Genomic DNA, 21,826 nt, shown 5'->3' with positions numbered 1-21,826 from the left:
CAGAATAGGGATTGTCAACATACCTAGGAAGCAGGTATTTATGCCATTTTATAGGCATTTTATACCATTTTAATAAAAATCAGTCACATTGTGTTTAGGTGGAACTTGAAGAGACCCTTTATCAGTCAATGCCTTGATTTTGAATTCTTCTCCCTCCCCAGAAGATAGGAATCTCAGAGTCAAGTCTATAAGCATCAGTTTGGTTCATATCAACAAGCATTTCTATGACCTTCCTGGGTGACAGGCACCATGGTAGGTGCTAAAGATACAAAGATAAAACAAAAGCAATCCCTTTCCTCAAAGAACTTACCTTCTATCATTCTAAGGAAATGGGGATTTGGAATTTGGAGAGAAGACTTGGAGACATTTTACTCTTCATGTATTTATTTGAAGAGCTGACACATGGAAGAGAACTGTGAGCAATAGGTAGATATTGCAGTGATGCAGATGTAGATTTCATGCAAGAAGATTTCTTGCTCCCCACAAGTGGAATAACTGCCTGGGATTCTCCCTCCCTCTCTGGACGACTTCAATCAAGACTTAAAGGCCTTTTGTCAGGAATAATGTAGATAGGGTTCATGTACTGCTTGGACCAGGTGGTCTCTGGGATCCCTTCCTATTCTGAGATTGCTTCCTTTTTTCAACGTTCAATGAGTTTTATACTTTATTTATTCTTTGAAACAAAATATTTTCTTTGAGAAAAATTGATATATGCCCTAATTGTCTTGGAAACATAATATATGTCTAGCACCTGTCAGTATATGATGGGAAGAGTCATCAGCTGCCTACCACTTTTCACTTCCACCTCACTTTGGGTAGAATATTGAATCCATGAATTTTTCTTAAGAAATTATTTTCGTAGAACTACAATTATTCAAAGATAGCCTTAATGAGACCCCTAGGGCTAGCCACAGGCATGAAAACTGAATGTTCTAAAGTCTGTAGAACTGTGGATCAGCTTTGACATCTCTGACATGTCTATCCAAAAGCATCCCAACCATTCTGGGTTTTCACTCTGAACACATTAGTTCTCTCACTTGCTGACTGTACTCACAGTTAGCAATCTAGTTTCTAGGTGACTTCTGCCATGCCTAAATCACAAAATAAATCTATTAAGTCCAGATTGATGGAATCTTTCGGAGACATCACTGTTAAGTGCATGGTGCATTGTCCTTAAAGTTACAAAGACCTAAATCTGTATCCTGCTTCAGACATTTTTTCTCTATGTATGTGTTCTCAGACAAGTCACAGACTTCTATGAACTCTAGTTACCTTATCTGTAAAATAAAGAATTTAGACTACTGTTGGTTTAATGATTCTTACTTGGAATTCCATTCTAGGTTTCACCTAGATTACTAAGCTTTTCCTGGAACTGATAATTCATCTCTCATCTTCCATACATCCTCTCAAGTCATTTCCCATGCCAGGGAAGTAGTCCCAATTCCGTTCTGCCTCTCAGAATCTTATCCTTCCTTTCAACTTATGCCACCACTCTCCTAAGTCTTCCTTGGTCTTCCTAATTACCAACTCTTTTTCCTTTCTCAATTTCCCTTGCACTATTCTTATTTGACCACATATAGCCCACCCCCCACCACACACAAGTGAACATTCCCTTTGAGCAGTCCAGTGCCTTTCTAGAAATGACTCAGTGTGGTAGAATGATCATTAGATTTGGAATTAGAAAGTGACAGACCTGGAATTTGAGCCTAGTTGGTCTCTGTGACCTAAGGTCACATGGTATTCTGATGAAGAATATTATCCAGCTCCTGATAGAGAGATGATATACTCAAAGGGCAAAATGAGAAATATATTTTTGAACTTAAGTCGTTGTGGAAATTTGTTTTAATATGCACATGTAGTATAAGGGTTTTAATTTTCTTTTTTATGGGGATAATGGAAGGCAAGATGAAAGGAGAGAAAATAATTGTTGGTTAATTGAAATATTATTAATTTAAAAAATCCAACTCTTCCTGACACTTAATCTAATGCTGTATCCACTATAAAAATTACATCTCTCTGGGATCTATAAAATCCTTCCAAGCTCTAGATTTATAATCCTCTGATTCTGTCACCATCTTCTTACATTGCCACAACAATTTGTCAATCAATTAATAAGTATATATATGTATATATATATATATATATATATATATATATACATATATATATATATATATATTTAGATTAGGTTTTTGCAAGGCAATGGGGTTAAGTGGCTTGCCCAAGGCCACACAGCTAGGTAATTATTAAGTGTCTGAGGCCAGGCTGGTGTTCTATCCACTGAGCCACCCAGCTGTCCCAATAAGTATATTTGGTAGGCAACATACTAGGTTTTTGTTCAGTAACTTCAGTCATGTCAAACTCTTCATGACTCCATTTGAGGTTTTCTCGACAAAGATGCTAGATTAGTTTACCATTTCCTTCTCCAGCTCATTTTACAGATGTGGAACTGAGGCAAACAATGTTAAGTGATTTGCCTGGAGTCACACAGGTAGTATGTATCAGAGGCCAGATTTGAACATAGGTCTTCCTGACTCCAGCCCAGCACTGTATCCACTGCACCATCTAATTGCCCACCATACTATACAAAGCAGATGTAAGAACAATGCATGAAACAATTCCTGATGAGTTTCATTCCAATAAGTATATATATAAATAATTACATATATAGAAAGCCTAAACATAAAGTTAATAAATGCAAATATATACAAAGTAGTTAAAAAGAAGATAGTTGAATATAGGCACAAAGAATTGGGGAGATTGGAAAAGGATATGGTGCATGAGATGCCTTTTAAAGGAACGGAAAGACCCTATGAAGAAGAGGCAAGAAGAGAAAGCATTCCTGTCAGGGAAATGACCAGTGAAAAGAGATAGGAGATGAGTATCAGAGGGGAGGCCAATTAGGCAAGACCACAGTGTGGAGGAAGGGAAATAATGTCTAATGATTCTGGAAAGATAGGATGGGACCAGATTGGGTAGGGATTTAAAAGTTGAATATTGCAGAGGACTTTCTAGTTTATCCTAGAGGTAATAGGGTGCAACTAGAGATGACTGAGTAAGGGAGTCACATGAATACATGTTTTTTTTTTTAAAATCTTAACTTTGGTAGCAGAATCTGGATTACCTGTTATGGGGAAAAACTTGAGGCAGAAAGAATAATTAGAAGGCTATTGCAGTAATCTAGGCAAGAGGAGATGAGGGGCTGAACTAATGATAACAGTATTTATATAACGTATTACTTTACAAGTATCTCATTTGATCTGCTCAATCCTGCTATTTCACATGACGACACCAAGTTAAACATAGATTAAGAGACTTGTTCATGGCCAAACAACTAGTTAATAATTGTCTGAAGCTGGATTTGAACTCAGATCTTCCTGACTCCTGACCCAATATTCTATCCAATGGATCACCTAGCTGCCTAAAGTCACTGCTAGGTGTGTATGTAAAGAGACACAGTCAGTTACAAAGAGGCACCATGAAGGTAGAAATAATAAAAATTGACAATTACTTGGCTATTTGGAATAGGGAATGTGTGATGCCAAAAATGAGACACTGGAAAGATGGTAATGTCTTCCACAGAAAAAAGAAGCTTGGAAGAGGGACCGGTTTAGGGGAAAGATGAGTTTTTGATAATGTTGAGTTTGAGGTGTCTCTGGCACAGCTAGTCTGAATCATATAATAGTCAATTAATGATGAAGGACTAAGGGGTAAGGTTTGGGGCTGTTATATATGAATTTGGAAGTCATCTACATTGAAATGTTGGTTTGTGTTAATTTAGAGTCATGGCCAGGATTGGTCATACAGGTGAGTAGAATAAATAGTAAACTGATGGTATCATTTAAAAGTTCTTTTCAATCCCAGTACCTTGAGATAGCTAGCCCATTCCTACTAAAATTGTCTGAAATGCCAGGTCTAGCATCGAATCCATTTGGGTTTTTTTACTACTAAAATGCAAATATGCTCAGAATGGGTAAACCCTTAAATTAATTGGGGCATTTGGTGACCCATCAGAAAATGTTTTTTCTTAACTAACAAGAGAGATTGAAGGCATTGGGGTCACGGTATTGTGCAAGACTGGGAGGAGGAGTTTTTACCTACTTCATATTCTGTCTATACCTATTGTTTCTCATCCTCAATTAGCTAGAGGACCAGACCAAGCTGCTTAAATCATTCAGGTTAGCCCTGCCCTTAGTTTTCATTAGACATTTAATGAAAAATCTAAATATTCCCTATACTTTTCTCTAACCTTTAAGTTTCCTTTTAAGTAGTTTTTTTCTAGATCAACATTTTCCTCTTCTGTTGAAAGAAAATTCCTCTTAACATCTTGATCCCTATGAAAGTACTTAGTAGCCTAAGGAAATGCATAAAGATAGAGCAATTATATTTTCTTAATGGTCAAAGTCAGGGTTAGAAGTGCACATTAAATGGAACTGTTCCATCTAAACCAAGAGCTCTCACATCTTACAGAATTAGTTCCTCAAATCCAATTCCATTTTAAATCTGTTTTCTCTGTGCCTTATTGATTGAATGTGTCCTCTGAGCTAAATGATACTGGTGTAATATATTTCCTGGCTGAACACAATAATCAAAATTACTAGCGATTCTTAACACTTTTTATTTCTGTATAGTGGATATAAGATAGATAAATGTAATGGACAGTATGAGTTCAGAAGACTGTAAAGAATAAAAGAAGCATTTGTTAAGTCCCTACTGTGTTTTGGATTTTATAAATATTGATTTTCACAACAACCCAGTGAGAAAAGTATTGTTATGAGTCCTTTTTTTGACAGGTGAGATATCTGAGGCAAATAGAAATTAAGTGGCTTATCTAGGGCCACACTGCTAATAAATACTTGAGGCCAGATTATAACTCTGATTTTCCTGATCCCAAGCTCTGTTCTATGAGATTTAGAGCTTAAAAGTGACTAAATCCAGATCAATAACATTTGCCTCAATAAAACTAGATTTGTTTTCACCTCTAATGTTTACTTCCTGTATAACCTTAGGCAAGTCACTTAGCATCACTACATCTCAATTTCTTCATGTAAAATGAGAGATTTAGATGAATATTCCTACAGTAGGAAGAATATTGGCTCTGGAGTCAGAGAATCTGGGTTCAAATTCTACTTCTGACATAACCTATGTGAGACTTTGGACAAATCACTTAACTTTCCTGAGGCTCAATTTGCTTCTTAGTAAAATGAGATATTAGATGGTTTCTGACATCCATTGCACGTCTAAATCTATAATCCTAAAATAATGGTATCAAAAGAAACTTCTGAGACAATCTAGTTCAACCTGTACCTAATTTAGAATCCTCTCTGCAGTAAACCTAATAAGTGGTTATTCAGTCTCTGTTTAATAATTGGAATAATTCACTACCTATCCCAAGGTATTCCATCTCCACTTTGAAATAACTCTAATTAGCAGAAATTTGAGAGGCTAAGTGATTTGTATGTGGGAATACAGCTGTTAAATGGTTAGGTCTTTCTGACTCCAAGTCTACAACTCAAACAACCATGCCATGTTGCTTATCAACCCTTCGGTTTTTTAAATGTTCTTTTATAACCGAATCTTCACCATCCTAGGTGCCATTTGCTGGATAATCTACAGTGTATCAATGTCCTTCCTAAAATTTGGCTTTAAGAACTAAGTACAATACTCTAAAGTTGTCTAACCGGGGAAGAATAGAGTAGGATAATTAACTTTTTATCCCTGGAAGATGTCTCTCTTAATAAAACCTAAAATCTCATTAGTTTTCTTGGCATATCATGTTGTTGAGTCATATTAAGTTTATAGTGTGCTAAAATCCCTAGACATTTTTCAGATAGACTCTTATTTAATCATGCCTTTCCCATCTTACACTAAGTTCAAAAACAGAACTTTACAAACCATAAGATTTTATCCTTATCCATAGTAGATTTTATCTTACTTGATTCAATTCAATACTCTAGCCTTTCAAGATGTTTTTGAAACTTGGCTCTCATTCAGTATATTAAGTACTTGTATATTCTGTAAATTTGATAAGAATGCCAGTCACTTCTTTATCTAGGTCATTGCTAAAAAAGATTAAACAGCATAGGGCCAAGCCTCTGGAGATTTCCTTCCAGGTTGACATTGAATAATTAATGACTATCCTTTAGTTTTAGTCATTCAACTAATAAGTTAAGTGTATACTATCATCTAAGTCAGGGTTCTTAATCAAGAATCCAAGAATACATTTCAATGGGTGCATGAACTTGAATAGAAAAAATACATTTTCATTTTCACTAATTTCTAACTGAAAATTTTAATTTCTTTCAATTATGAATATAGGCAACAAAACATTTTAATGAAAGAGGGGTTTATCAAACTGTTAAAGGGGTCTCATTCAAAAAAAGTTAAGAACTTCTTATTTAGCCTGAATCCATCTTCTCCAGAAGAATAGCATAACCTATTTTATTAAATGCTTTGTTAAAATGTAGGGAAGCTGTTTCTATAGCTTTATCTGATCTACCAGTTTAATAACTCTATAAAAAAGGGAATAAAATTAGTCTGGCATGTTCTCAATAAAGCTATGCTCTTTAAAATCACTGCTTTCCTTTTTAAAATGTTCACTAATCATCCTTTTGTGAATAAATGATAAAATGTGTCTATGAATGAGAATTAAGCTCTTTGGCCCATTATTGATAGATACTGCTCTCTTGGCCTTTTTTTTTTAAATATAACATCTGTCCTCTCATGTAATACCTCTCCCATTTTCCATGATATTTCAAAATTCAGTGACAGTGGTCTAGCAATTATCTGCCATTTCTTTCAATATCCAAGGATATAGTTCATTTGAATCAGATGATCTGAATTCATCGGGGGAGCTCAGTATTCTTATATTTACATTTATTTTTATTTATATTTACAATCCATATTTATCTGGTTAATTATCATGGAATTTCAATTCAGTCCTGGCTCACTGGAAACTGAGGACAAAGAACAGAGAACAAAAACATCCCATGCTCATTTCTTGGAGCCAAGGTAAAATAGCTGTGGGGGAAGGAATGATTTGGTTCATAATGTCCATGATAGACACAACAGATATAAGTTGCTCAAAAAAATGTAGCAGAGAAAGTTGCAGAAATGAATGAAACTGAAAAAAGGGTGAATAGATCAGTGTCACTGATTTTAAAGACAAAGGTAACAATAAAAAAAATACTCAGAGGTGTGTCCAGGTGGATAAAGCACCAGCCCTGGAGTCAGGAGTACCTGGGTTCAAATCTGGTCTCAGACACTTAATAATTACCTAGCTGTGTGGCCTTGGGCAAGCCACTTAATCCCATTTGCCTTGCAAAAACCTAAAAAAATACTCAGGCAGCTAATAAAAGGAAGTTATATCCATCCATATGGTAGAAGACACAGGTCTCCATGTTACACATACTAGGTATGCCCAGACCATCCTGGGTTGTGCATATTTCCTTATTTATCATGTGAATCAACTCTCTATGGCTAACCTTGTCCTTTCTCTTTTTTGTCATCTAGTTTCAAATGTCCAACATAATTAGTAATGTAGGACTGGGGCTAGGTAAGGAAATATGGGGATCACTTTCATCTAAAAATGCTAATTGAAATCTATGAAATCTAATAAGACCACCAAGTGAGAAGGTAAAGAGAGGAAAAAGGGTCCAGGACCCACAGTGATTGGTTATAATATGAATGAAAAGTCAGCAAAACAGAAGCACAAGAATAAATGAATTTAGTGTGTTTATAGATAACTCTGGGGTAAGGAATAGAGCCAGTGGCTTCACATATCATCATCAGTTTCCTCAAGCAGTGAGAGTTAATGATAATCATCTGAATTCAGCTATGTTTTCAACATTTTACATGAATTAGAGAGCAAGTCTCTGCCCTAATGGCTCAGAATCTAGATTAGTTAGACAGGGTCATTATCTGCAGAACTCCCTCCATCTAAATTATTTATTATTTGCCTATTTTGTACTTCTTTCCAACCTGTCATTGATTTCAGAGCAACCATCTCCCTCCTTGGCCTCTGCCCCTCCCATTCAGTTTGAGGATTTCTGGGTTATACATTTGAGATCCATTAATTCTTTTAATGTATTAATTAATATGTCCCAATACACTTCAAGGTTCACCTGAATTATTAACCTTGAGTAGGAAATGTAATGAAATTTGTAACTAACAAATCAATTTAGTTTGCTGATCTCTGCATTCAAGTCTTTTGGGGAAATGAACTTGAACATGTTGTGCTTAATTAGAGTATAAATATTTAGGTTTAATAGCATTAGCAATGAAACCAATAGAAAAGGAGAAGCTGTCTTCTATTGGATCTAATAGAGGAGCACCCCACCGATCTAGAACAATGGCCCTAAATATAGTGACTTACTATCTGACCAAAAGAAAAGGATTTTTTTTCTTTTAATGATCTTTTTGCTCCTCTTTAACTGCTTTGGAACGACCTGGGTGTAGTTTCAAAAAAAAAACTGGTTTCTGAGTTGACTGAAAAAACGATAATCCAAAAACATTATTGAGATATTAAATTGACTATAGAAATGCTTCTACCTTGAACAAGGCATGCAATCCTTTCTCTGAGTTAAGAAGGGAACAACACAATTTATTGAGCAAATAAATTAACCTCTGAGTGCTTTAAAACATAAATTTTGGAGATAGTTTGAGATAATACAGGCCGGAAGCTCCATGTTTAGGTGACCCACTCCAAGGGTTCCAGAGGAGGGAATTTTGCTGCCCACCACCCCTCCCCCATCTCCATGGAAGTCATGCAGCTTTGAAGGAAAACTGTTGCACCAGAAGAAGACATTGTATTCAATGGGAAACAGAAACACACTTAACATATATACACTCTGTACAGTCACAGATACAAAGAGACAGTGAGCTGAGGAAGGAAGCAGCTTCAAGGGACTAGTCCTGGCAATGAGTCAACCTGTGATAAGGAGGAGACCCTGGCAGCCCATCTGAGCAACCCACTCAGCAAAGATGATACAACTAAGGGGAGTCTTGGGAGAATTCTGGGATAAGAGACAAGTCTTCCAGGCTCTGAGATACCAGAAGTTGTTCATTGTCTTTGCTGTCTATATTTTACGCATGTGACTCACTAGCATTGTACTCTTATTATGACCACTCTACCCACACGTGCTGGGTTTATGTATGGTTAAGTTCATTCCAAGCTTATTGGAGAAAGATTCTCATTCTATATAGTTCTTATTAATTGCATTTGAGAGTTAATTGATTCTATGAACTGACAATTACTGGGAAGCAAACCTACAGTGGGGTAGGGAAGAATGAATTCTGGTATTAGAAGTACAGAACCTAAGATGGTAGACACCCTCTGAAGAAGCAACATATAAACTTGCAAATATAAATTGGGAGACACTTTCCAAATGGATAGAGAAAATATATGACTTTAGGCACAGCACTAAGGTAAAAACCAGTAGCCGCTAAACTATGGACTGATAATTAGAGCTTGGTACTCATATCTGCTCAAAGTGAAACATTCAGAAACTTGGTTCCCATAATTCATGAACATTCCAATTGTGCAAGCCTCTTTTCTTCTATGGTACTGGAAAATCTCTCCCTTTTGTTGATTTATTTGAATTTTTGTACTCCCTTGGAGCCTACCCATTTGGTACTAGAATGAGGGATCAGTGTATAATATCTCTGTTTCTCCAGTTATTAGAGATCCCAGTTTTGTAAGCATGCTATTTAGGCACTGTTCTTCCAAATTCTCCTATTACTGTTCCATCACCCTTCCAGTCAACCATTTTTACATCTCAATATCATCTCTGACTACTCACTCTCCCTCATCTCACAAATCCCAATCATTTAGCAAATCTTGTGGTTTCTACCTCCAAATCCTCATGCTAACATTCATCTCTTTCATTTTACTCATAATGTAAACCTTTGTCATCTCTCATCTGGACTGTGGCAAAAACCTAACTGGATTCTTGTTTTAAGTTACTCTCCATTCCAATCTCTCCTCCATATAGCTACCAAAGTGATTTCTCAAAGCACTGACTAGGTCATTGCCCTACTCAGGATCATCTACTCCAGAATCCCCATTGATTCTAGGATCATTTTTTTATCTCTATCTCATCCTTTTAAAATTTATATTTTATTATTTTATGTACATTTTACAATGTATATAACTATTAGTATAGTAATACATAAATAATACAAATTATAAATAAGTAATACATACAAATTGGGGGAGGGCACATGTTAAAAAATATTACCAATAAGGATGTGTGATTAAAAAATTTGGTAGATCACTATTTTAACCCCTAATTTAGAACTGAGACACTAAATTAGGAGAGGAAAGAAGAAGACAGATGAGTGAGTATACATGGCTTTGATCTCAAATAATTCAGTCCCCCCAAAACTCCTCATATCTTTTTTCCCATGAATGTATAACCAATACTGGTTTTCTCTCCCTATTCATTGCTGTGCTAACGTGTGTCGGACTTTGAGACTGAATGAATTCATTTCAATAATAGATACAACTGACTTGCTTTTAAGTGTCTTGTAAAACAGGGAGTGCAGGTTGGAGTTGAATAATTGCAGAGGAAGAAATAGGGTTAGAAATGGTGGGTTTGAGTGGAATCTGATAAAAAATGATTACTCCTTGAGATTTCTGCAGTGTCCTACTTTAGTAAGGACTGTCAGAAGGCATTTCTAGCTTCCTGGAGGCTACTCATGAATTCATCTATTCAACAAGTAATGAAAACATAAGATCTGCCAAGTTGGAAAGGCCAATTTTGTAGCAATATAATTAGTCTGTGTCTAAGTTAGAACATGATCATCACTACCAGTTTGGCTGTTGGGTAATGAATTCTTTGGTCATTGTAAACTGTGAAAAAAGACAAATTAAAATTGGCTGTTAGTCCTGGACTGTCCCCTTCTATTCCTGTGGTCACAGTGGAAAACAGGGTGACAAAAAATTTTGTTACCATTTATAAACATCAGATTGTTAAATGTGGATATTCTTTTTTTTTTAGGTTTTTACAAGGTAAACGGGGCTAAGTGGCTTGCCCAAGACCACACAGCTAGGGAATTATATATTAAGTGTCTGAGACCAGATTTGAACCCAGATACTCCTGACTCCAGGGCCAGTGCTTTATCCACTGCACCACTGAACCACCCCGTGGATGTTCTTTTTTTTTTTTAACTGTATATATTCTTAATGGGGGGGGGTCTTTGTCCAATGACCAGTGAATGACATCTCATGATAAAGAGAAACCAGAAGACAAAAGGAAGTTGCAATTAAATGGCTCATTGATTATCTTTTGAGAAAGAAGCAAAAAGTACTTACAAGCAATAAGATTAGATTGTAAGCTCCTTAAGGGCCTCCTTTTTGTATCCCAGGAGCTTCTACAGTATCTGACATAGTGGGTACTTAAAGCACTGGCTTTGAAATAAGAAAGACCTTCTAAAACCTTCCTTAGAAATTTAACTATCTTTGTAAGAGAATTGTATTTAGATCCAGACTAAAAAAGCATCAGAGGCCACCTGGTCCAGCCTCATCTTTTCCTCAGAGGAGAAATCAAGTGACTTGCCTAAGATCACACAGCTTAACTTCTCTAAATCTGTTTCTTCCTATGCAAAAATGAAACAAATAATAGCACATTCTTTATAGGGTTGTTGTGATATGTTTATAAAGCTCTTAGCATAAAGATATGTTTACATGTGCATTCTGTAACACTCATAATAACCATAAGCACAAAGATCTCCAGTAATGAATTTTTAACCTGTGCTATAATAGCTGTTGCAGATGATGAAGCAGTGGAATGAAGAAAATGACAAGGGATTGCCAACCTAGCAAATAAATTGTGACTCTTTCTTACTTCAATAGAAAAGTTAAATACAGAATAATAGCAAGATAATGTTGTCAATATGGCTCAGGTTTCAGAAACGAAAGAGGAAAGGTTTTAGACCACTGAAAAACTTGGTATCTGTAGGTATCATGAATTCTTTCTTTTAGCCTTGAGGAAGAAGGCACTGATCAGGAGGATGCTAATTTTACTCATCAGATAGTAATTAAATACAGAAAGATCATTCCTATGATTGAATGCTGATTTTTTCCTTTTTTTGGTAGTTTTATTTTTATTTTTTAGTTGTTTTTCTGTAGCATCCAAACCTTTTTGACACCATTTCCATCTCCAGGTCATATTTACTGGGAAATAGTTGAAGTGACTTGACCACTAATAAGTGTCTGAAACTGAATTTGCTTTCCTAATCAGTCTCCCTGACTCAATACCCAGCACTCTATCTACTGCACCACTTAACTGACCATTGAGGTTTTCTACCTGTTCTCTAAATTAAAGACTAGAAGAAAATAAGGCCTCCCCTCCCCTTTCCAGTACCCATGTGGTAGCACTGACAGCTTATATAAGTCAAGATGGTGAATGTGGGTGACTGGAAGGATGATGCTGTTTTTGACAAGAAACTTGTGGGGAATAGATTGAAAAGGAAAAAAATGATAACTTTAGCTCCAACCTCTGTATGCTTTTTTCCCACATATGCAATCTGCCTTTTTTCCCCTTTCTGTTTGTTAGAGAAAGAGTAATGATAATTTGTATTATCTATTAACCTAATTTCACTTTTTTGTCTTATCATGGCTATTTTCTATGGGATATGGCAATTAATTCTGGTTTCACCTATCCTGAATGCACTCCTGTAAATCAAATAAAAATATTATGCATTTAATTTTGGAATATTTACTTGGAGTGATAAAGGAGACCACAAGTCTAAGTCAGTTTCTTTTTAAAATTGATTTTCCATTTTACTGCTACAAATAGCAAACATTTACTTAGCATTTTAAACTTTCAAATCACTTTCCAAGCAATATTTTGTTTCATCCTCACAATGGTTCTGACAGGTAGATTTTACCACATTTTTGATGGTTTTCCACTTAATTATTCTGAGACAATATATTCTGGGCATTTCTCCACAGGAAGAAATTCTCATATTTCTGTAGAGACAGAGGCAGCCAGGCAATACACTGGATAGAGTTAGGAAGATCTAAGTTCAAATCCCAAGTTTGATACTAGCTCTATGATCTTGGGCAAGTCACTTAACTTCTGTCTGCCTCAATTTCCTCATTTGTAAAATAGGGATAATTTCAAACATGCATGATAGCCAATGGAAATGCTTATTTTGGGGGAAGTGGATTGTTTTGTCTAAGTAAAGAGGTCAATGTTACTGGCACTGAGTACTTAGAGGAGAGTAAGTTTTAAGAACCTGAAAAGGGTGGTGGTTAGGTGGCAAAGTGGATAGAGCACTGGCCCTGGAGTCAGGAGGATTGAGTTCAAATCCAGCCTGAGACATTTGATAATTACCTAGCTGTGCGGCTTTGGGCAAGCCACTTAAACCTTGCAAAAAACTTTGCAAAAAAAACCCAACAAGAACCTGAAAAGGTAGGAAGGGGGTTAGCTTATGAAGGACTTAAATACCAAACAAAGGATTTTATATTTGATTCTGATAGCTAGAGGGAGACAATGGAGTAGATTGAATGGGGATTGATATGGTCTGCAGTTTAAGGAAGAGCGAGTAGATACCTGAGGATTGGAGTGAAGAGAGACTAGGCAAAGAGACCATCTAGCAAGCTATTTATTGAATGACTTAGATGTAAGGTGATGAGGACTTACCTCAGCTGGGACACTGTCAGATAAGAAAAGGGAGTCTGTCAGAAATGTCATTGAAGGTAGAAATGACGGCCTGAAATGTTTTTCCACTTTGCCTCTGCCTTCTCTTGCTTCCTTCAACTTCCAGTTTAACTTTCACTTTCTGAAAGAAGCCTTTCCCAGTCTTCTTTAATTTTCCTTCTGAAATTACCTACAGTTTATCCTAGGCACATCTTTTTTTATACATAATTATTTGTAGTCTGTCCCCATAAGACTGTGAACTCAGGATACATTTCTGGGGACTTTGTTCTTTTGCCTATCACTTTTGGGGGGTCAATGGGGTTAAGTGACATAGCCAAGATCACACAAGATCACAAATCTGAGATCAGATTTGAGCTCAGGTCTTCCTGATTCTAGGACTGGTGTTCTATCTACTGAACCACCAAAAGCTGCCCACTTTTGTGTAGTACAATGTCTGGTATATCCTAGGTTCTTGATAAATGTTAATTGACTGATTATACATTATAGTCAGTGATAGGAGGATGAGAAGTGGTAAGTGCTAAGAAAGGAAAGAGTAGCTGATTTTAAAGAGTAAGAGGGAAAGGGAAAAAAAAACCATTGAAAAAACCCATAGAAAATCAGCTTAAGGAGCATCTAGTCCAAAAATGGGAAAACTGAACCTATGTAGGGTGTGACTTGCACAAGATCATCTAGTGATTTATTAGCAACTCTGGAACTATATATAACTCAGGTCTTCTGACTCCTATGGAGACTCTTATGGAGTATTAGATTTCTCTGTTTATAATGAAGAATCAAAGAACAGGATAAGGAATAAACGTGAGCAAAAAGTAATTGGTCAGTCAAAAAGGCTAGAGGAGCAAGGCTAAATAGGTAAGAAATTAAAGAAAATTAATTCTAGAAAGAAAATGTATATTATTATATGTTTTCTTCCCTTTTGGAGATGAAGGGGGATAGTAACAGATGGTAGGACTCCTGGGTCACAATAAGCATAATTTTCTCCTTGTGGCCAATCATTCAGATTAACTTACCTTTTTCATGGTCTCTGGTACCTCTCTTTCATTATATTGTTCTTCCTACAAATGAAATGATTTTATTTAACTCCCAAAGCAATTCAGTATTCAGCAGATTCTTGATATTAGAAATGTGGGTTTCTGTTTGTTGGTATGGATCACAAAACATAAACACAGACACACACAATCATATGTCTTCTCATACTATATGAGGTTCCTCCATGTTTTTCAAACATACTTGGCAGATTGGGTTGGCTAACCATCCGTCCCTATTCAAAAAAGCAAACAAGCAACTCCAATGTGACATGGCCAGACCTGCACAACAATTTGACTTAGGATGTTATTTTCAATCTTTATCTCTACATCTGGTCAGGAGCAATAGCTGTGCAAGTTTATAGAGCTTTATACTTTGCAAGATGCTTTCCTTACAAGCCTCTGAGGGAGATAGTTAAAACCCTTGTATCTTTCGAAAACTGAATCCCTTTGAGTCTTAGTTTCTTCTTTTTTTAAAATAAGTGGCTTATTTATGATCATGTAGCTAATAAGATTTGAAGACCATATGTGCCTCTCAGATGCTAGAAAAATATCTGAGATCTTTGGTTAGAAGAGCTAAAATGTTACATCTTATTTTTTTCCTCTCCTTTCAAGCTGTTCAGTTTGTAAGATACCATCTTTCCTAAGTCAAATCTCAAATTGAAATAAATATAACAAAATGAAAAGTTTAAAAATGCATTTAAAATTTTATTTATTTCTTATTCCTTTTGTGACTTTTCAAATTGCAAACTTTTAGGGAAATTTTATTATAAGAAATGAAATTCATTTTTAATTGATATTTTATTTTTCCAATATCATGTTATGAAAGTTTTTCAACATTCATCCACATGCAAATGCACATTTGTAAGTTACATGATTTCCTTCTATCCTTCCTTCCCAACCTCCTCCCCTCAGCAGTGGAGAAATGACATTCATAATATCTATGCTGAATATTAATTTTTAGTTCATAAAAGTCACTTGTCAATACTCAGAAATACTCCCAATCTCAGCATTATAGAATAAAAAAACTTAAAACTGGAAAGGACTTCAGTGACCCTCTAACTCATACCGAGAAAGGAATATCCATTTTGACATATTAAACAAGTTGTTACTCAGCCTTTGCTTGAAAATCTCTAGTGAAGAAATCGCTACAACCCAAAGCAGCAAACTGGATCTTTGAGGATGTTTTAAAGCATATGTTATAACTTCTGCAAGCAAATGAGAAGGTTGGACTAGATTATTTTTCGTCTAAAAACTACCCTTTTATTTTCCATCCTATTTTCACCAAGAGTCAGCATGGTTCATAGATAGAGAAATGACTTTGGATTTGGGTTGATCTGCTTTCATGTCCAGTCTCCTGACACAAACTTTCTATGTGAACCTGAGCATCACAATCTCTAAGAGCTTTTTTCAAATCCCAAAGACTTTCAAATTGCAAAGAATGGGCCAACTTCCATGGCAAAAAGGAATTTCCTTGTCCAGGATCAAGTAAAATAAAAGTTCTCTTTTTGGCATTTAAAGTTATAACTAGTCTTCTACCCCTCCAATTTCCTTGCATGATACTCCCTCCTAAGTACACTATAATCCAGTAACACTGGTCTCCTTGCATTCCTTTCTTAAGACAATTCATCTCAATATTCTGCATTTTCTTTGGCTGTCCCCCATGTCTGGAATTCTCTCTTTCCTCCTTTCTGCCTCTTGTTTGCTTCAAGTATCTTCCCTGATCCACCTTAAAGCAGTGCCTCCCTTCTTGATTATCTCCAATTTATCCTATATATATCACTTGTACATAACTTGTTGGTGCATAATTATTTGCGTGTTGCCTTCCCATTGGACAGTGGGCACCTGAAGAGAAGAGTCTGGGTCTTACCTTTCTTTTCATTCCTAGTGGTCAATACAGTATCTAGTGCCTTGCTGACTGACTGACCAGAATGTACCTGGCACTGATCAGGGAAGGCCCCACTGCCCTTCTTTTTGTTTTGAATGGAATAGATTAGTTAGTCAGGACAACTCAGGATACCATTGGGCTATGATATTTATTACAGAGATGTACTACAGCATTAAAAATAGGATTGCTTAACTATAATGAAGACCCAATTGACATTTGTAATGAGCCCAGTCAGCATGATTTCATAATTTTCCCTATCTTCAGCAGCATATGAATAGATGGGAGATTGTGAAAGTACTCTAAAATTTTGGCAAAGAGTTATTGATAATGGGAAGAGGGGATGAGAAAATTTAGAATAGAAGAAAGCACAAAATTGAACTGGTTCATCAATGTATCAATATAGGGAAGAAAGGTGCACCTGTGCATATGTGATGACCTGGAAAGGAACCAAAGAAGACAAAGGGAAAAATAAAAAAATAAATGTCTATGATCAGATAAAGAAATTGCAGAGTTCACAGAACAAGACTGGGAAGATCAAGGGTATGACCATCTCTGTCTTACTAAAGGTGGAATGAAAAAGTAAATGCCCTAATAATGTAAAGAATTTTACATAAGTTGGAGTGGGAAAAGAGACTATAAATCAAATGATGAGTTCATTGAAGAAGGATACAGATTGCCTTAATTGACAATTAAAGGTCACTAGGATCTGAAGGATCCTGATAACCTCAGGATCTCTCCCCCAAATTTTAAATTAAGATTTGAGGTATTCCCTTTATTTTATTGAGATAGAAAAAAATAATGGAATTCATTTGAAAAAGCAAAAGGTAAAGAATATCAAAGGAATTAAAAAAATATAAGCAAAAGAGGTCTATTAGTGCCAGATCTTACTCTGTACTATATGACCATAATTATCAGAACTATCTGATACCAGTTAAGGAATGGAATGGAATGGTGGATCAGTAAAACAGAGTAAGCATACAATATACAGTAATAAACAATTGTAGTAACTTTATATTTGATCAATGCAAAGGTCTAAGTTTTGGGGATAAGAACTCACTTTTTTGCGTAAAAATTGCTGGGGAAAACTAGAAAGCAATTTGACAGAAATTAGGATAAATCAATATCTTATACTCATTACCAAAGGTAAGGTGAAAATAGCTATATGACCAAGACATAAAGGGAAATTTCATAAGTAAATCAGAGAAGCATGGAGCATATTATCTAGCAGATATGAATAAACAAGAGATAGAGAGTATTATGAGATATAAAATGGATAGTTTTGATAACATTAAATTAAATAGGGTTTGTACAAATAAAGCCCTTGTGACCAAGATTAGAAGGAAAGTAGAAAATTTGGGGACAGGGGAGGATTTTATAGACATTTTGTTAGATTACAAACCTCATATCTCAAATATGTTGATAATTGAGCTAAATTATAAGAATCAAGACATTCTTCAATTGATAAAATAATGTTGAGGTCCCATTTCATATCTACTGGATTAACTAAAATGATAGAAGGGAAAACTGACAAATGCTGAAAGGGATGTGAAAAGTTTGGACATTAATACAATGTTGGCGGAATTGTGAACTGATCCAACAGTTTTGGAGAGCAATTTGGAATTCTGCCCAAAGAATCATAAAACCATATGTACTCTTTAACCCTGTAACAGCACTTATTAAGTCTGTTTCCCAAGGTAATCAGGGATAATCCACTTTGCTATTTACTTACATTTTAACTGCTAACTCTTTATTGTCCTCTATGTTATTTCCCTCAGTTTGTATTTTCCCCCCCCTTTTTTTACTTTATTCATATTCCCCAGTATTTTGCTTCTGAATACCACCTCCTTCAGTGTGTTTTCCCCCTTATATCCACCTCTGCCCTATCTTTTCCCTTTCCCTTTGCCCCTTCTTCCTTCCTTTCCTTCTGCTAATTTCCTTTCCCCATCCCCATTTCCCCTTTTAATATTTGAAAGGTTAATAAGTTTCTTAACTTAATTGAGTGTGTGTATGTTAATCCTTCTAATGAGAGAGATTCAGGTAGTTTTCACCTCCTCTCTTCTTCCCCTCTATTGCAATAGATCCTTTGTACCTCTTCATGTAATGTGATTTACCCTATGCAATTGCCTCCATCCTCCTCTCTCTTTATTGTCCCTCCCCCCTTTTTAAGGAGATATTGTTTTTAAATCATTCTGAGTCACAGACCTGTCATGAGTTTCCATTACTTCTGGCTAAGAATATTCTCTCTAATAAAGTTACAATTCTTAAGAGTTATGAGAATCTCCCAGACGGGGACATAGCCAGTTCAATCTTATTGGATAGTAATTTTTTCTTTTACCTTTTTTTACCTTTTCATATGCCTCTTGATTCTCCTGTTTGAAATCCAAATTTTCTATTTAGCTCTGGTCTTGTTGTCAGGAAAGGTTGGAAGTTTTCTATTTCATTAAATGTCCATCTTTTCCCCTGGAAGAGAAGACTCAGTTTTACAGGATAGTGAATTCTTGGCTATATTCCAACTTCCATTGCTCTTTGGAATATCATATTCCAGGTCCTTTGATCCCTTAATGCTGATGAAGCCAGGTCTTATGTAATCCTTACTATGGTTCCTTGGTATCTAAATTATTTCTTTCTAGTTACTTGCAGGATTTTCTCTTTTATCTGATAGTTCTGAAATTTGGCCACAATATTCCTTGGTGTTTTCATTTTAGGATCCCTTTCAGGAGAGGGTCGATGCATTCTTTCAAAAACCCTCTGGTTCCATGATATCAAGGCAATTTTCTTTCAAAAGATCTTGAAATATTGATCCAGGGTTTTTTTTTATCCTCAATGTGTTCAGGAATTCTTAAGTTGTCTCTTCTGGATCTATTCTCTAGGTCAGTAGTTTTGCCAATGAGGTATTTTGCATTTTCTTCTATTTTTTCGATTGTTTGGTTTTGTTTAATATATTCTTGTTGTCTCATAAAGTCATTAGTTTCCACAGATTCCATTCTTTTTTTTTTGAGAGAAGAATTTTCTTCATTTACCTTTTGCAATTCCTTTTCCAATTGGTCATTTCTATTTTTGAAGGAGTTTCCATTTGCCCAATTGTGATTTTGGGAGAATTATTTTCTTATTGTGTGAGATGTTAATTTTCTTTGGTAAGGTATTAATTTTCTCTTGGGTTTCTTTTCCCCAATTTTTCCAATTGGTTTTTAAATTCCTTTCTGATTTCTTCTAAAAAGTCTTTCTTGTCTGGAGACCAATTCATATTCTCAGAAGTTCTAGCTCTCCCTAGTTTTCAATGGACTCCCCTTTTTGCTGGCCTTTTTTTACATTTTCCTAGGATCTTGTGTTGGGGGGTGCTGATTCACATACCTTTGGTTTTGAAAACCCTAGAGGCTTTGCTGCCTGGGTTTAGTAACTCCAAGTGGGCCGGCCACTAGGGGATGCTAGAGGATTTTTCTGGAGTGTCTGCAACCTTGACTTGTTGCCTACTTCCTAGGCCTGGGGTGGGGTGGGGGAAGCAGCAGGGTCTGAATTATCCTTGAACAATGTGGGCTAACCCCTCAGGCTATGTAGTTAATCTTATTATTTACTCAGTACTGAGAGAAATCTGCTGCCCACACCTGAGCCTGGGTGGTGGGGTGGGAAGGTTGTTACTGTGTTTGTTATGGGAAGAGTCCCTCTCTCTCACAGGGATGGGGGGGGGGGGGGTGGCGCTCAACTGGAAAACACAGGGACTCTGCTGAAAACCTGGGGCCTGAGGCCCTGGTCTTCCAGGCCAGCGGAGCTGACCAGATTTATGTCTAGCTGCTGGAGCTCTCCTGCCTGCTGTGCTGGAACTCTCCCTTCATCCTTTCTAGAGCTCTTCTGCCTGACTACAAAGCCAAAAGCTTCCACAGCTGTTCTGAGATTAGTCCTGATCTCACCCCACTGCCCCTGCACAGGTTCTCTGCTCTCTGTCCTCGGCTCACCCATGTTCCCCTGAGACAGACCTTGTTGGTAGTTGTTCTCCTTTGTTCTTTGGATTTTGTGAATTTGAATTCTGTTAAGAGATTCATTTCATATTAGTTCTGAGGGAAAGCCAGGAGACCTTTGCACAGTGCTTGACTTCTCTCCATCACCATCTTAGCCAGAACTGGTGATCAGGGATTAAAGGCAATTTGTTTAAGCTCTAAAATATTTATAGTATCTTCAATGTGGTACAAAGAATTGGAAAGTGAGGTGATACAGATCAACTGTGCATGATTGTGATGTAATACCATTGTGCTATAAGAAATGATGAAGGGGTAGCTAGGTGGCGCAGTGGATAGAGCACCAGCCCTGGAGTCAGGAGTACCTGAGTTCAAATCCTGCCTCAGACATTTAATTACATAGCTGTGTGGCCTTGGGCAAGCCACTTAACCCTATTTTCCTTGCAAAAAAAAAAAAAGAAATGATGAGCAGAATGGTATTAGAAAAATATGGAAAAACTTGCATAAAATAATGCAGAGTAAAAGGAGCAGAAGCAAGAAGACACCATATTCAGTAACAGCGATATTGTCCAAAGAGTAATTGGATAGCTAAACTACTCTGAGAAATATGATCATTTAATTCAACTACAGAGAAATTATGAAAAAAGATGCTATTTACCTCCAAAGAAGGAACAGATGTATATGAAAGTATGTATTGTATGACTCCACATGTGTATATTAAATACTGACCTTCTCTAATGTGAGTTAGGAGAGAGGAAAAGAGAGATTTGGAACTCACAATGTAACCAAAAAAAAAGGAGCTGAAGTGGAGTAAAGGAAGGTACCAGGGGTTGGAAGAAGGAAAATGATAGAGAAATTCAGAGGAAGGCAAATTAGGTGGAAAATAAAGAGATGGGTAATTGGGTACACTCCTTAAATGGGGATTCTGAGAGGAACTCTTCATCCTCTGAGATTCAGAGGGAAGAATGCTAGGGGTAGAGAGTAATGATTTAAATATCAGACCAGTAGGATCTTGCAGAATGAAGAGATTCCTGGAGCATGATGGAAAAATTCAGAGGGCAACTGAACATTTTGGGATTGAATGTCCCACAAATCAGAAGTAAAGGAAAAAAAATATGTATTTGCATGTGAAATCCAAAGAAAGTTTAAAATGTATGTTTGCTACTACCTTTTCCTTTTGGCCTTTCAAAACCAGCTGTAGAAATAATAAGCATAATTATTTTTTTTTAACCAAAGAGACTGTGAGGTTAGACATTTATACTATCCTTCCAAAACAAGAGATTAAGTAGTTTGTTTATT

The sequence above is a fragment of the Macrotis lagotis genome, chromosome 1 (genome assembly GCF_037893015.1).
Source record: "Macrotis lagotis isolate mMagLag1 chromosome 1, bilby.v1.9.chrom.fasta, whole genome shotgun sequence".
Taxonomy (NCBI): domain Eukaryota; kingdom Metazoa; phylum Chordata; class Mammalia; order Peramelemorphia; family Peramelidae; genus Macrotis; species Macrotis lagotis.
This window is presented reverse-complemented; position numbering follows the sequence as displayed.